This window comes from Larimichthys crocea, chromosome XVIII (genome assembly GCF_000972845.2).
Source record: "Larimichthys crocea isolate SSNF chromosome XVIII, L_crocea_2.0, whole genome shotgun sequence".
Taxonomy (NCBI): domain Eukaryota; kingdom Metazoa; phylum Chordata; class Actinopteri; family Sciaenidae; genus Larimichthys; species Larimichthys crocea.
This window is the reverse complement of record NC_040028.1, coordinates 8,119,264-8,134,256: the sequence shown is the minus strand read 5'-3', so window position 1 is coordinate 8,134,256 and position 14,993 is coordinate 8,119,264. Positions and strand designations below refer to the sequence as shown.

The 14,993-nt window shown below is 37.4% G+C and overlaps 1 long non-coding RNA gene across 3 annotated transcripts in view; it reads right to left on the bottom strand.

Moving 5' to 3' along the window:
* Positions 1–861: 861 nt before the first annotated feature.
* The window catches only part of LOC113748155 (uncharacterized), a 54,813-nt gene continuing 40,681 nt past the window's right edge, over positions 862–14,993 (bottom strand). Inside the window, exons 3-5 of one of the 3 annotated variants that reach the window (XR_003464167.1) lie at positions 5,603–5,682; positions 2,131–2,268; positions 862–1,686 (exon numbers count right to left, since the gene is read on the bottom strand). This is a non-coding gene — a long non-coding RNA (uncharacterized LOC113748155). The other 2 variants (XR_003464166.1, XR_003464165.1) reach the window with 2 other exon arrangements.

The window sequence follows — 14,993 nt, the reverse complement described above, 5'->3', positions numbered from 1 at the left end:
TTCTTAGTATGTAATTTTTCTAATTCAGCCAATCAAGCTGAAACCTAAATGATTGCAGTTTGATTGTATGTTGTCGCTTGCATGTAGATAAAGAGAGGAAAAGAGTGTATGAAGAAACTGTTAACCGAAACTGTCACCAACAATAAATTAAATTTTTTTTTTTTTGAGAATAGATTCTTCATGTCACACTACAGTTAAAAGCGAGGCAGGAAAAACACATGACCGTTCTCTTTTTTACTACCTTCATGTATAGATACCATACTATTCCAGTACACCAGGCTATATTTACAGTGTGGCAAGTGGGAAATATGTGCTATGTACCCTTTCATTCAACTTACCGTCTGCATGAAATTAGTCTTTGATTAAGAAAGGCAGCAGGTAATTATGTAATCAGTGACTGGGTCGGTCTAAAATGTGCATTCTGGGTGTGTGAAGGATCACTCTAAAGATGCCATTCAGTGGTTCGAGAAAGGCAAGCATAGAACATTAAAACAAAAAAACAAAACAAAAAAAAAGAAACATTTGTAAAAATATTTTATTCGTAATAATTTCTTTATTCTAGATGTAAGCTTATTATTTTTTTTGTTAAGCAGATACAAGTGAATACAAAATTTGTTCTTGATCTTGTATTTCTTAATCAAAATATAGTAAAATCACAATGATTCTGCTTAACCACTACATATAGATATTGGTCAACCCTGGAAAATCTATTATGTCTGTAAACCCCAGGAAAAGTTGCTGCTACCGTGGATCCAAAAAAAGAATAAAGAAAGTCAATTTTCTATTATTTCTATGATGTCCAACTTTTATTACTTTAGGCTAATTTATGTTTTATATATTCTTTTATATTTCCAGAGCACATTTTACAAAGTTAGTTTAAAATGTCCAGTGTGTGATGCAGGTGGCTATATTTACAGAATAGGGCAAAGATGGACTATAATATGCATAACTATGTTTTTTTTAAATGTATAATCACCTGAAAATAAGAATCATTATGCTTTTATTACCTTAGAAATGGCATTTTACATCTACAGACTCCATGTTGTACCACAATGTTTTTAAAGTAGCCCACAGCAGAACAAATCAAACACTGGCTCTGGATAGTTTTGCTTTTTTCATGAAATTTATGGCCACCATATTTTCTCCTTCACACCTGAAATAGTGGAGAGGTTTGCAATCCACAACTACACGAGTAAATGGCACTAACACCCTAATCTTTTAAAAGTCACGCTGAATTTGGCACTGTAGTGATCATACAACATTTGTAAATATTTAAAATATGTGCAGATGATAGTTATAAAACAGTTTTGTTTTATTATAGTCTGACATTAAACAAAAACACTTTTTTTGTCCTAAAGCACAGTGCGCTGGTCGAAATGTAGTAACATCAATCACTGAGAGCATCCAGTTTGCATTTTTCACAAGAAAAACTGAATTAGATTTCCTTCACTGTATGGAGTTTTGGCAAAGCCTCGTATGTTTTTGCTGCACTAACTATTTATGTCCCAATTAGGAGTCTCAGAGTGTCACATTAAGAATCTTATTAATAGGGAGTGTTACTTATTTGAGCGATCTCATTTATTCTGCACTGTCTACCATTTCTGTCAATTTATAGCACTCCAAGGGAGGCACCTGATGACCAGCTCAGCCTTTCTTGTGGTTCACGTACTGCAGCGCCAGCATTGGCTGTCAGGGACATTTAACACAAAATTTGCATTATTTATGAGGCTACCTTTGAAATGCTTTCCTTAATTATGTTCCAAATTTCCATACAGAACTTGTGCAGACCACTTAAAACATCCTGAAAACACATGCCTAACGCAGCAATCGCAGAAACAGAGCTCGGTGTCTAAACAAATTGAGTCGTGACACAGTTGCTGATTGATCATGTTTACCTCACCCATCTTGCAACTCACATTACGGATAAATGAGTTTTAACCAATTTACAACACTTAAAGCAGTATGGTTTCCTTGGTTACTTTTTTGTCCAATCACAAAGCCCGATGCCTGTCTTCACCCCCCACCACTCAGCCTATAAATGGCAGATTAAGTTAGGGGACTTGGATAAATCCATTCTAAATAGCCTTGGGTTACACTAAAACAAGCAAAATAAGGCAGGAACTAAATTACCTTTGTTTGTGCCGGTGAATGATATCACTCAAAGTCACTTTCATATAGTGTATCAGGGGGAAATCCTCCTGATTGTTTGAGGGAGTGTTTAGTGAGGCAAAATCCAGTTATCCATATCGTCTCCATTGTGTTGTGGATCTACCAACAAAAATTATATATACTTTTTAGTGCGCTCAGTCATTAATGTGTCCAAATAATTAGGCTTTGAATCAACGGCTTTTAAAAACCTGTCACATGTAACACAAATAACTACAGCGTGACCCTCCATATGAACCCAAGTTTCAAATCTGCAGATTTAAACAAAACAAGATTTCGAGATTTCTCAAGTCTCACCAAGAAACCACTTCTGAAGAATAATCATCTATGATTGTCTTTGTGTTTTGGCCGCCAGCATAGCCATTTAAAGGTGACATTTAGGATTTAAGTGACTGTGAAAATGTTGTGTTACTGCCAAGTGAGTGATACAAGCTCAGGTTGCAATATACAGCTCACTATATAGTTCTGATAAATGCTTTCATATTAAATGACTTCAAAGGACACATTCTAGGATAAAAACTACCCTGTCTTATCTAACCTGGTATTTGGAGAAAAAACAGTCACAGGTATAGGACGGAAAGAGAAATGTATATTGTTCAGTGAATATTTGGCATGATTGAATTATATTTCCTTTCAAAGTAACAGAGAAGTAATCAGGTGCTCCTTCAGTATCTGGCAGAATGATGAATTTCCTCATTGGAGCCTTCACTGAAGTGTTAATGTATTTAACAAATTGCATTCTACTCTGAAACTGATCCATTGTGGAGAAGGTGTGGCAGCTGGGCAGTTGTTATTTGCCTTTGTGCTACTTTTAATGCAACCCTGTCAAATTTCACTGACTTTAAAGCCATCAGCAAGAGAAAGAAAAATGTCATGTGAAATTTTGCATATACATTTTAAAATTCATATGCTAAATCCCATATTAATACCCCTACATTATGTGCTTGATTTAAAAATGTCCCACGTTTCCTACAGTTTGTATCAAATAAGACACAGTGTCAGAAAGCAATGTTTACCAACGCTGGAACAGTAGATGGCATCTGAATAACAGAAAAATAACTATAATCATAACCAGACAAAAATCAGCACCTGGTACCTCATCTGTTATGCTCACCATGAGTCCTCTCCCTTTTTTTTGTCTGTCTCTACCTCCTACTATCAAATGAAGGCAAATAAACTCAAAACTATAACTCAAACACAATAATAATAATTACTTTAAAATCTACAGGAGCAAATTCTTGTAAAAGCGTGTCCAGTGAAAGATGATATGAAGACAATAGTTATAAGTAGTAGTGTGGTTATACCATTATGGAAACTTTACATTACATTACATTGCATTTAGCAGACGCTTTTATCCAAAGCGACTTACAGAGGAGGACATAAGCTGAGAAAGGTGTAAAGGAGCACAGAGTAGTTTTTAGTTTTGTTAGTTTTGTTAGGCAGGGAAGCATTCTCGAAACAGAAAGGTTTTTACAAGTTTTTTAAAGGTCGAAAGGGACGTTGCTGTCCTAGTAGCCGTTGGTAGGTCATTCCACCATTTGGGGACAACCACAGAGAAGAGTTTAGAGTGACCTCGCTTTGCGAGAGGCGAGGGTACAACTAGACGGTTTGTATGAGCGGAGCGTAGCGCCCTGGTCGGGACGTGAGCCTTTAGTAAGACGCTGAGATAGGCAGAGGCAGATCCTGAGATGGTTTTGTAGGCTAGCGTCAGAGCTACTGTAGGATCTTGTGTAGTTGGACGCATGAGAACGCATATAAGACTGGATAACTTGGCTGCATTTATTTTGACTATGATTTTTCCTAATTTGTCTCTTCTCAGTCTCAACTTTATGGAAGTACAATAGCCAAGACCACCTAGACAAAAACAGTCATGACCAATGCCAGACTGTATCAAGACCAAAAGTTTAAGGTCTTGAGACAAAGTCAAGACCAATAGCAAGGATATAGCCTACTCAGGTGAGTGAGGCGTAGTCATTGCCATCTCAGTAAGCATTGCATCACTGGTTACATACTCCTGTGTGTTTTCTATCTTGGCAGCAAACTGAGTTATTAGTTTCATTTGAAGCAGGACATTTAATATCCAATCAAAGTAATGATGGAAACAAATAATTCAGACAATGCACAGACACGTTAGTGTAATCCCTGCATTTGTGATCTTGACTGGCCCTGAAATAAAGTCAAGACCAAGCAAAAATACAGTTTATTTTCGAGATGAGATTGTAACCTTCAAAAAGTGGTCTCGAGAGTAATCTCAAGATGAAGATCGAGTACAACACTGATCACTGGGTTATCCCTTTTAACAATGTTTAGCCCTTGAGGGGAGGGTTGCCCAAACAGCCTGGTGAGTCAACCTCAAGGCAAACAGTGAGTGCTAAAGCAGGATTCACCCATGCAATGTGTGAAATGTGCATACCGACAATATAAGATTTTTATATCTGTGTGCTCTAAGTGTGATTGGTTATCAATATGCAACATTCTGTGTGACAGCAGTGCAGACAAATGGATAGCATCTGAACAGATGATGCATCCAATCTGTGAGCATGCTCTTGGCTTTGCTGTGAAGACACCTAATTTTTCTAAAGCATCGTCACACGGGTCGACTGCAACCCGTCTTCTAAGATGCCTTTGCACATTTCACATGTATTCACCAATGACAGGATCTGAACGGCGCAGCTTACAAAAGGGGAGGAGAGACAACAGAATCAACTGAGAGTGGGTGGTGTGACTGCTTTGAGGGGACAGAGCCAGAGATGCAGAGAGAATGTGGAGGAGAAACCTCTATGAAAATGAACACACACATAAAGAGAAAGAGAGATTTGGGAGATCTAAAATAATAGTGACATTGTCTCTAGACAGCACTCATTATTTCTCTATTCAGTGAGCTCAGTGCTGAAGGGACATGGCTGAAATACAACTTCAAAATACATTTGACAGCACGAGCTGAAATGAGGCGGTGGATTTACAGTGCCATACAGTATCAGCGTAATATTCAACTCCTGTCATCACAAATCACAGCGTACTGCACACTGGATAAATCCTACAACTTATTTGCAGAGGAGGGATATTTTCTGTTTGTTTAAAAGGAGAGGTAGGAAAGATAAAGACCATTTGATTTAAAAGCCCTGATCAAATCTTGTGCTACCAACACCAAACCAGAATATGAGATCAAGTGTCAAATGATTTGTGAGCCATCAGAGTGAAGACACCTCTCTGTGTTTGAGCTTGCTGTAAGAACTATTTGACCTAAGATTCATCCCCATGAGCTACTGGTGCATTTATCCTATGCACATAAAAAAACACGAGTCATGCCAACAACAAATCTTTTCAATTTGGATTGAGCTGTAACCAGAGAACGACTGGAATTTCTGATTGATGAGTGACTTTCAAGGGATAGTTTGGGATTGTATGACATACTTATGTATAGTCAGTGTGTTACCTTCAGTAGACAGTGGTCAAGAAGTTCCTGGTTTGGAGAAGCAAACAGAAATCCCAGCATGGAAGTAGAGCAAAGCACTTCTGTGGACAGGGTCAACAGAAAAAAGAGATTTTAGCCAAGTAGAAAAGGCCTCACTGACTTACCTTGCCATCAGATCTCCAGTGTAATGCTCCATGCTTACAGTTGGGTTTAGGCATAGGAATACATAAGTTCTATGGGTGAGACGTGGTAGCACCAACGGAAAGGGTTGTCTGACAGCAAGTTGCAAGAATATGCACACGATAGCGTATGCTTAAACTGATATTGATTGTTCTAGATTTGCCTTTTCATGTGGCTAAATAGCTGCTTCTTTTTTTTTTTTTGCTGACCCTGACGACAGCAGTGCTTTTCTCTGCTCTTGTATTGGGACTTTGGTCTGCTTCTCCAAACAAACCACCGTCTACTCTACTGACTATTCACAAGAACCCCATTCAACCACATAAAAAAAGAGCAATTAAACAACTGTGGCAGAGTAATTATCTATGAACTAACTAGTCCATTAATGAAGTAGCTGTTTTATTTCTAGTCATGTATTAAAAGAGTAAAGACAAAACACACATTTTACTCAGCACTGCAAGGAGCCAAAATACAAAGGATCCTTCTGAGTTCAAATATCATTCAGCAAAACACATAATCTGCTTCCAAATTTGTTCAGTATTATTTGTACAAGGAAGCTTGTGAGCTGATAGTACACTGAAAGTCACCGCTGTCTTGCTTCTTGAATACTTGTTGTGCCTGTCTTGTATAAAGTACTTTGATTGCATTAATATGCCACTGCTTTGTGACAAAATGGATGTCACAGTCTGGGCAGTAAACAGAACTGAACTACAGACTACAGTGTGACACCATCCTGTTCCACTGAATGAATCCTGATGACTACAAAGCCAAAAAAAAGGGGAAAAAAAACAGGGATAAGATCTAGGGGAGCTGTACTCTTTGAAGACATGAATAAGTAAGAAAAACAAATCTGTCTGCTCAAAATGAGTGGCCCATATTAATCAACTAAATGACTGCGTACAAGTTGCCCTTTAAAATCCCAGCTGTCCCTTGGGAAGTGCTGGCTGTTAATATTTAATACATACACGTGTAGTGTCACAAATCAATCTGTCATACAAATTAGTTAAAATTAATTCCATTGGTGGTCAAAAAGTCATCTGATTAACATGAAGTGCTGACATCGGTACTGAGGGGATTTACAGTGCAGTTGATATTGTCCCTGTGGCTTCTCTTGTGTGAGATGGTGATGGCTTTTTCCATTTTCCTGCCCAAACTGCATACAACGAGACCATTGTCCACATTTTTGTGCCGCTTTAAATGTGAATGATAGTGGAAAGTCATTCTGTGGTTTGTTAAGGTTAATATGGCTCAGGAACTATTAGAGCTAAAGGGTCATTTTGTTCCAGCTCTGCTTTGGTAAGCATTCGACTGGGCTGGGTGTTAAACAGATATTTCTAGCTGGCGTCAAGGTGGCAGCGCATCATAAATATGTATGTACCTGAGGCGCTCATGGAAAGCAATAAGACATCATCATCACAGAGATCACCCTGCTGTCACTCCCCTCTGCAGGGCCCATTAATAAACACTGACAATCAGAGCCCTTGACCTGCCCCTGCCACCGTGGAAGGGTGAGGGGAGCGGAGCATCCCTATGTCCCCGAAGTCTCTGTACACAAGCTTACAGCTTTTTTTTTTACATTTTCTTGAAGGTCAGGAACATATTTTAATAACTATCATTTATTAAAATCTTTAATGGTTGCAGCCATGTAGAATTTAACTGAGTGATGATCATCACAGAGCCCTTGTTAAGGTCTTTGTCATTATGGGAAAATTATATTTGACATAGCAGGAAAAGCACATTTGATTATAGATCACAGTAGGTGTTCAGCTGTGGGTGAATCATCAACCAGATGTACTGGCCACAGTTTTGCAGGTGTCATTACTACTTTTCATCATTACTACTTTTCAAAAGCCTATTTTATTCCCCTTTTTACAGTTTCGGTTGATTAATTCAATAAAAACTGTGTCCTCTTAGTGTGTAACCACCAAAATCTAGATGGGAGGCGCTTTAAGTTTTATCATAATGTTAAAATGCACATCTGAATCAGAGTGCAATTATTACTGTGCACTCACAGCACTTTGCAAGCAGTAACAAGAGATTTTGAAGATCAGTCCTTGTTCAAATAATTACACATACAAAGAGGCAAAGCTAGGGAACATTGTTGATCACACGGCCAGTCTTAGAGGAGACCTGGAGGAAAAAAAAGAATAACTGGTCTTTAATCATTAGGTGAAATCATTCATTCAACTCATCTTGAACTGGAAGAGGTATCTAGACAAAGTTCATTATGTAATCTAATCAAAATAAAATGAGCTTTTTAAATGTACTGGCAATTAAAGAATACAGCCTTAAAATTAACCTACAACATAAACTTACAGATAGAAACTCTATTCTCTGCAGTCAATCATGTCATTCAATATGTATCCCAGTTCAATCCAATCAGACAGATCTGCAGCTCTACTGAGGACTTCTACACACAAACTAAAGAGCTTGAAACAAACGGCTTCAAACAAAGAGGATATAGAAGCTAAGAGACTTTGATTAAAAGTGCCTAATCATGTTTTTTCAACAAACTCAATGCCTTGCCATTACTAACCCCAAAGAAACCCAGAGATGTTTGAGCTATTCAGTATTCACTGGTATCCAAAGCCAGTGTAATCAAAGAACATTGGCATATTATTGATACGAACCCAGTGCTTAAGAACTGCTTTTCTAAGCTCCCTTGTGTGGTATATAAGATACCCCCCTGACCTACGTACAATGATGGTGAGAGCAGAACTTCCACTCCATCAGCATCACATCCCTAGCTCTGTCCCCTCTGGAAATTACCCATGTGGTCATTGTCATTTTGCACACAAACTGATTCATTCATCCACCCCCAGATGGGAAGAAAATACAACATTAAAGGTGTTATTTCATGTTCCACTGCTAATATCACATACAGTGCATGCTCAAATGCCCATGTGGATTGGTAAACATCGGCATAACCACCAAATCTTTAAAAGCTCCTATCGCTGAACATTGCAGTACTGTCAGAACAAAGGAACACCTAGTCCTGCGGCTGTACACGTCTCCAAGGCGAAACACAACACTTCCACTCTCAGATACATGGGAATTCAGGTAATAAATCATTTACAAAGAGGGGCAGACGAAAACTCTGAAAACGTAAACTCTTCTGGATACATACTGTACACTGGGTACTTTGGTCACTAGAGGCCCAAATGAGGAGTTTGAAATGAGACCATTTGTTTGAGTACATACTACTTCTTTTTTTTTTTTTTTTTTATTCAAAGCTTCTATTGAGGTTTTCAAACAAAGCCTTAAATGTCTGGAGTCATATTTTAAAACATCATTAACCTAAAAAAAATTAAAAAATTGTTAATTTGAATAAAGTTAGTCATTGGATTAAATGAGTCTTTAAAGGTAGAATAGGTAGGATTTATCAATGTTGTCCCCACAGAGAGAGAAACTGACCAAGAGACAGAGCCAATATGAGTGTGTAATTAAGAGAAATAAAACATGAATTTAATTTTTCACAGCGACACGTAAAGTGCAAATAAACACAGCCACCCCTCTGCACAGCCTGCAGGATGGAGCGACCTTGCTGGATTGGAGTGCAGTCAGTTTTATTTTAACCATTAGCTATATGTTTTTCTAACAGTAACACTGCCATTCTATATGCTCTTCCATATTTTTATGCTTTAAGGTTTTAGCGTGATGTTTAAGCCAAACAACCTGCTTGGTGTTATTTGACCACTTGTTGACAACCATCTAACCATAAAGTCATAAAAGCTTATGTTAACAATTATTTCAAGTATCTAACCAAAAAAAATAATTCCAAGTATGCATACAGGTTTTAGGATTCTAGGACTCACTTCTGCAGCACTCTATAGGTAGTTTATACGTACGTCATGTATATACTGAGTTAAGTATGTAGCTATTGTTTAAAATATATAAACAGTATATAAGCAATCCTACTGTTAGTGTGGTTTTGTTGCTTTTTACTTTTAAACACACACTAAAGCTATGGAGCACGTGGATGTAGTTGACACATGTCTTTGTCCAAAAAACTCCACAGTTTTCTTTCTTGTGATTTATTGAAAGTCTTTCTATTGAGCATGACAAACAATAAAACTGCAGTAATCCAAAATAATAATCACGAGCACGGTCAAAAACTAGTGTGCTCTCCTCCATATTTTCCAACACAAAACAAAATACGCACATATCACGTTACACGTCTCAGCCAATAAGAAGAGTGCAGTTATTATTAACTAATAGGCATTCTTGTAACTTCAATATTTGCAATATGCAACAAATCTGCATTATTTATCACCTTATATACACCATATACAAAATGGCTCTAACACCAACTATTTGACTGATGACAATTTGCAACAGGTGTGGTGTATCATGCTTATCAAGTGCCTTGTGCTCCAAACATCGGTATCAATAAAAATCCTTTTGACGAGAGCTACTTGTTCTGCAAACATAATATTTATCAAAGAGTCACAGATCGCTATCAAGGAAATTTATTTTGTCTCTGTGACATCACCGATAAATTTCTGAAGAGCCATTGTGGCAATACCGCCTCCCAGCTAATCTAAAAATGGGCAAAGATGTGAATCATGGGTGGAGCTGAGGCAGGCTGTATAAAGCCTGAGTGCTCAAACAAGCCACCTGTGACAGCATCAACCTGTCAATCAAAGCATAACTTTAAACCGTAATATAACTTCAATAGGCAAATTATATGAAAGTTCACACTCAGTATAGTACGAATAGGGAAATTAACCACAGAGACCAAAACCGTTTTTTGTACCAGCTGTAAACATGTTTATTTCTGCTGTGATGTTTGGACATTTTAATATGACAATGATGACTTGTTTTATAGCCAGCCTTAAGTGGCCATTCCACAAACTGCAGTTTTTGGCACGTCGTGTGAGTTTCAGTGCACAGCCACAAGGGTTGCTCATTGGTTTCGCATCATGATCAGATCTCAGGTAGGTCTAACCACAAACTATATGGTTCAGCCACAATATTTAGAAAAAATCCTCCAAACAGCAAAGGAAGGTAAAGTTCATACACATTTCTTTGACTACCACGCATCATGCTTGTTCAAAGTCCACCTACTGTATCTAACATCCATATTACAATCTGATCTCAATGTTGGCAGTTGTGATAAGAATCTTTAAGATTTTTTAAAAAATTCTCATAAGAATAAGAAATGCAATGTAAATGCAGTGATCAGAAGCCATTATTCAGAGTTCAGATAGCTTCAGGTGGCATGTTAATGCAAGGTATGAGGTTATAAAGACAAATGTATAGAGCAATGAAAAGTGAACAGACCCAAGCGCACAGCAGGCCCCTCAGTTCAGTTTCTAAAATACCACAAAGCAGAAATCAGTTTCTAGGATTTTGTGGCAATACAATCAGTTGCATCCAAAATATTGTAAATGGCAGATGGACAAATACAGACAGAGAGAGCTGAACCATAAACCCTGCCAAATGTCATTACTGGGGACAACAATCCTTTATAGAAGCAACAGTGTGTCCATGCATCACTATTACAACAAAAAAACAATTTAAAAAGTACCTTTAAATGAATGGTATTCCAAACAAACAGATTTTTTGGTGATTTATGTATTACAGGGAACCTTTAGATGTTTCAAGTGAACAAAATGATGAAGATAAACAAAATGTACGAATTCCTGAGCAAAATTCCACACTGCATTTCCTTTCACTCAAGGACAGCAAGTGTCTATCCATGTTAAAGCAAACAGCCTTTATGGAGAGACAGGGAGGATTTTGCCTCCAGGTAGTAGAGGCATTGGTGAATGAACAGGAGACCTGTCAAACCGGAGTTGTTCTCCTCTGCCTGTCTGAGAGGATTAACCTTTGTTTACCTCCACACACGGGGCTTCCACAGCCATCCAGTTCCCTCAGAGCACTGGCAGCAACAGCATCTTCTCCTTAGGCCGCCACCCATCTCACATCCTCTCAATCAGACATTTTGTAGATGGGATTCATTATTTCTATTCCAAGAATTATTATTAGAATTATTAAAAGTGGATTAATAGTGCACTGTAAATGTTTAAAGCACATTACATATGACATATGTAAGATGCTATTATTCTGTGTATGCAACAAAATCATTTAATTTCTGGATAGGATTTTATTCTACATATATTGATGGTTTACTCAACAGGCCAACAAAAAGTTGCAAAGAAAGAGATGCAAAACAATCGCAAAGAGACAAAAAAAAAAAATAGTACCAAGAGATGCCCAACTACAAAGAAACACAAAACGACTACAAAGAGATGCAAAATTACACCACAATGAAAACAAAAAGAGACCAAATAAAACTAGTATAAAGAGACACACAACAGGCAATGCAAAAAGAGATGCATAATGACTACAAAGTCACACAACAATTACAAAGGCACATAGTTATTAGGCTACAAACAACCACAAAGAGCTATCACGGCTGTTACAGGCAGCAACCTATGTGGCTGGAAAATAAGGCCAATGCGGATAAAACTGTAAGGCCTTGAGCGGCCACTTGAGGCTGGCTACAGAACATTTCAATCTCCATAAGCACTTATATTAAAATGTCCAACTTCACAGCAGAAATAAACATGTTTATAGCCTGGTACAAAAAACTGTTTTGGTCTCTAAAGCTAATTTCACCATTCATGACAACTGTACTGAGTGTGAATTTTTATAGAACTCACCTGTTCAAATTATATTAATGGTTAAAGTTACACATAATTAACAGTGTGGTGGCAGGCGGTGACAGGACAGCCAACATGGCGGCGGCCAGCACCTCAGATTTTAAGCTTTAAAGTGGTGCTTTGGAAACCTACAGGTGACATCACGCATATGCTGTCCAGTCTTTATATGTTATACTGCTCTGTTCCCAGGGGCCCATTTTCTCCCAGATATAGTATTTCAATAGCACTATCAGCTTTATTTGTATTTAAATAATAGCCCATAATTTAGTAAATCACATACAGCAGTCATGGTTCTGGGGTTATAAAACAATAAATCATTGATGTAATTCCACCACATATTTGCTTATGTCATTTTTAAGTGTTGTGCAAACAGGATGGAGACCTCTACTGAAATGCTGTGCTAATGAAAACGTGAAATTAATAAATGTTCTACTTTGTGAAACCATGAAGTGCGTTTTAATCCATTCAAAGGAATATTTCATGCAGGACAAATATACAGATCTCCAATTTTATACTGCGTACTATGAATGCATGCCAAATGAACCATTAAAAGTTTCTATATTTTAGGGCTATTCTGACACCCAAAGGTTCAGAGTCCACTGTCAAATACAGTAAAAGAAATACTGGTCAAATGAAAATGCACTTTGAAGATCTAGGTCTGAGGAATTCTTTTTAATAAATTAACTGGCAATATACATGAGAGACAATTCCACTGAGGTAGCACATGTCTTTTAGCTTCTCTCCGCTCTCTCCCCTATTAAGGTCTGATTTATGGCTTCATAACCGTAATTGCTGAAGGGCAGCTGCTCTATTGCATGATTCAACTGAGTTTCCAGGGTGTCAACTGCTTCACCTGCTGTTCTGCTTGGAACTAGACATCACAGGTAGCACTCCTCTGATAAATAACACCATGCACATCCTGGCTGAGTTAAAGAAAACCACAACAAGAAATAACTTGAACTGAAGGGAAAAAAAAAAAAAATCTGTGTATTCTATCATTACATGTACTTCATCAAGTAAAAACGTCGGACCCCCTGCATAAACCTTGTGATTTAGAGAAGTAATTAATGAGATTACTGGATGCGTCCTAATATGAGCAGCCGGATACAGGAGATGACTGCCTGTTGTGTGCTGTCATTTGATAATACAGATGTACATTTAGGAATATCTAATAAGACCTTTGTGATGCAGTTGCATTACCTTACAGACTGCTGACAACTCACCAGCCCTCCTGCTTTAGGATGCTTTCCTTGTTTTGCATTTCAAATGCAATCATGGATAATTCTGCCGCAATTTATTTGAGTGACAGAATGACGGTGGAGTAATGACTGCAAAAGAGCAGCTCATCATGTCGTCACTTCATGATTCAAAATTAAAGAAATCCACAATATGACAATAGGTTGTATATTTTTTTTATATTTATTTATTTATTTTTTCTGGGCTGTTTGAAATATTTTGGATATTTCTATCATTTTAAGGAGCTTGCTTGTGCTGCCAGTCTAACTCAGAGTCATTGCCAGGCTGTTATACTGAATAATAAATTGTTTTTCAACGTCTGCCTGGTAAAATAAAGGTAAAATAAAATAAAAAAATAAAAACCCAAATATGCGGCTCATAAACTTGTTGCTTTCAAATCAGTCAGATTCCAGTTTGACAAACCAGAAGACCAGAGGTGATGTTAGTTTTTTTCTGTGCACCAGGGTATAACACACATCATAATTCAATCTTAACAAGTGAAATAAAAATACTTGACCTAAAAATCATGCCACAAATACTGGTTTCAACTGAAAATGTATAATAAGTGTTATTATTATGTTATTATCACAGATTTCATACTTACTGTAACACCTTGCTGAGTGAAGCTGAGTTAAAAAGAAAGGATTGCTGTGACATGTTGTCACCTTCAGTCATTTCTCACAGCTGACCTTCATATGTCAGAGCTGGAGATATATGATGTGTTGTACCTCTGTGCCATCCAGGACATTTTCCAATTGCTTGTGCATTTAAATCAAATCTTTTAATCTCAGCATTCAATATCTTGCAGTACATCAACATATGAAACACGTCTTTAAAGTAATTTAAAACTCAGTTCCTTTACAGAAAACTAAAGCTGAGAACAGTAGGAGTAGTGCTGTAGGAGCACTTCTGTCACGCATCAAGCATACCAAATATGACCCAGGTGATTCTCTTTTTAAATAAATGTATATCACATTCTTTTGCCTGTGTGCACACAAACTCCTGGCAAAGCTTTCAAGATATCAGCAATAAAAGACAGAAAGCATAGGTGTTAGAAATCAAATGGTCAGTGGAGGCATGTGTATTTATTCTGCTGTAAAAGTATATAAATATATATAAACAGAATTTTCCTTAATCCACAATCAAACAGACCATCTCTTGTCAATTTGGTCTTACGATACACAAATACACTTTTGAGCTGACAGGTTCAGAATTTGTCTTTCAGTCTAATTAGACCTGTAATGTGGATGGTTCCAGTACATTTCACCAGAAACACATTCATCTGTAGAAAATGCATGACATGTAATTTACACATGACTAAATGCAATTCG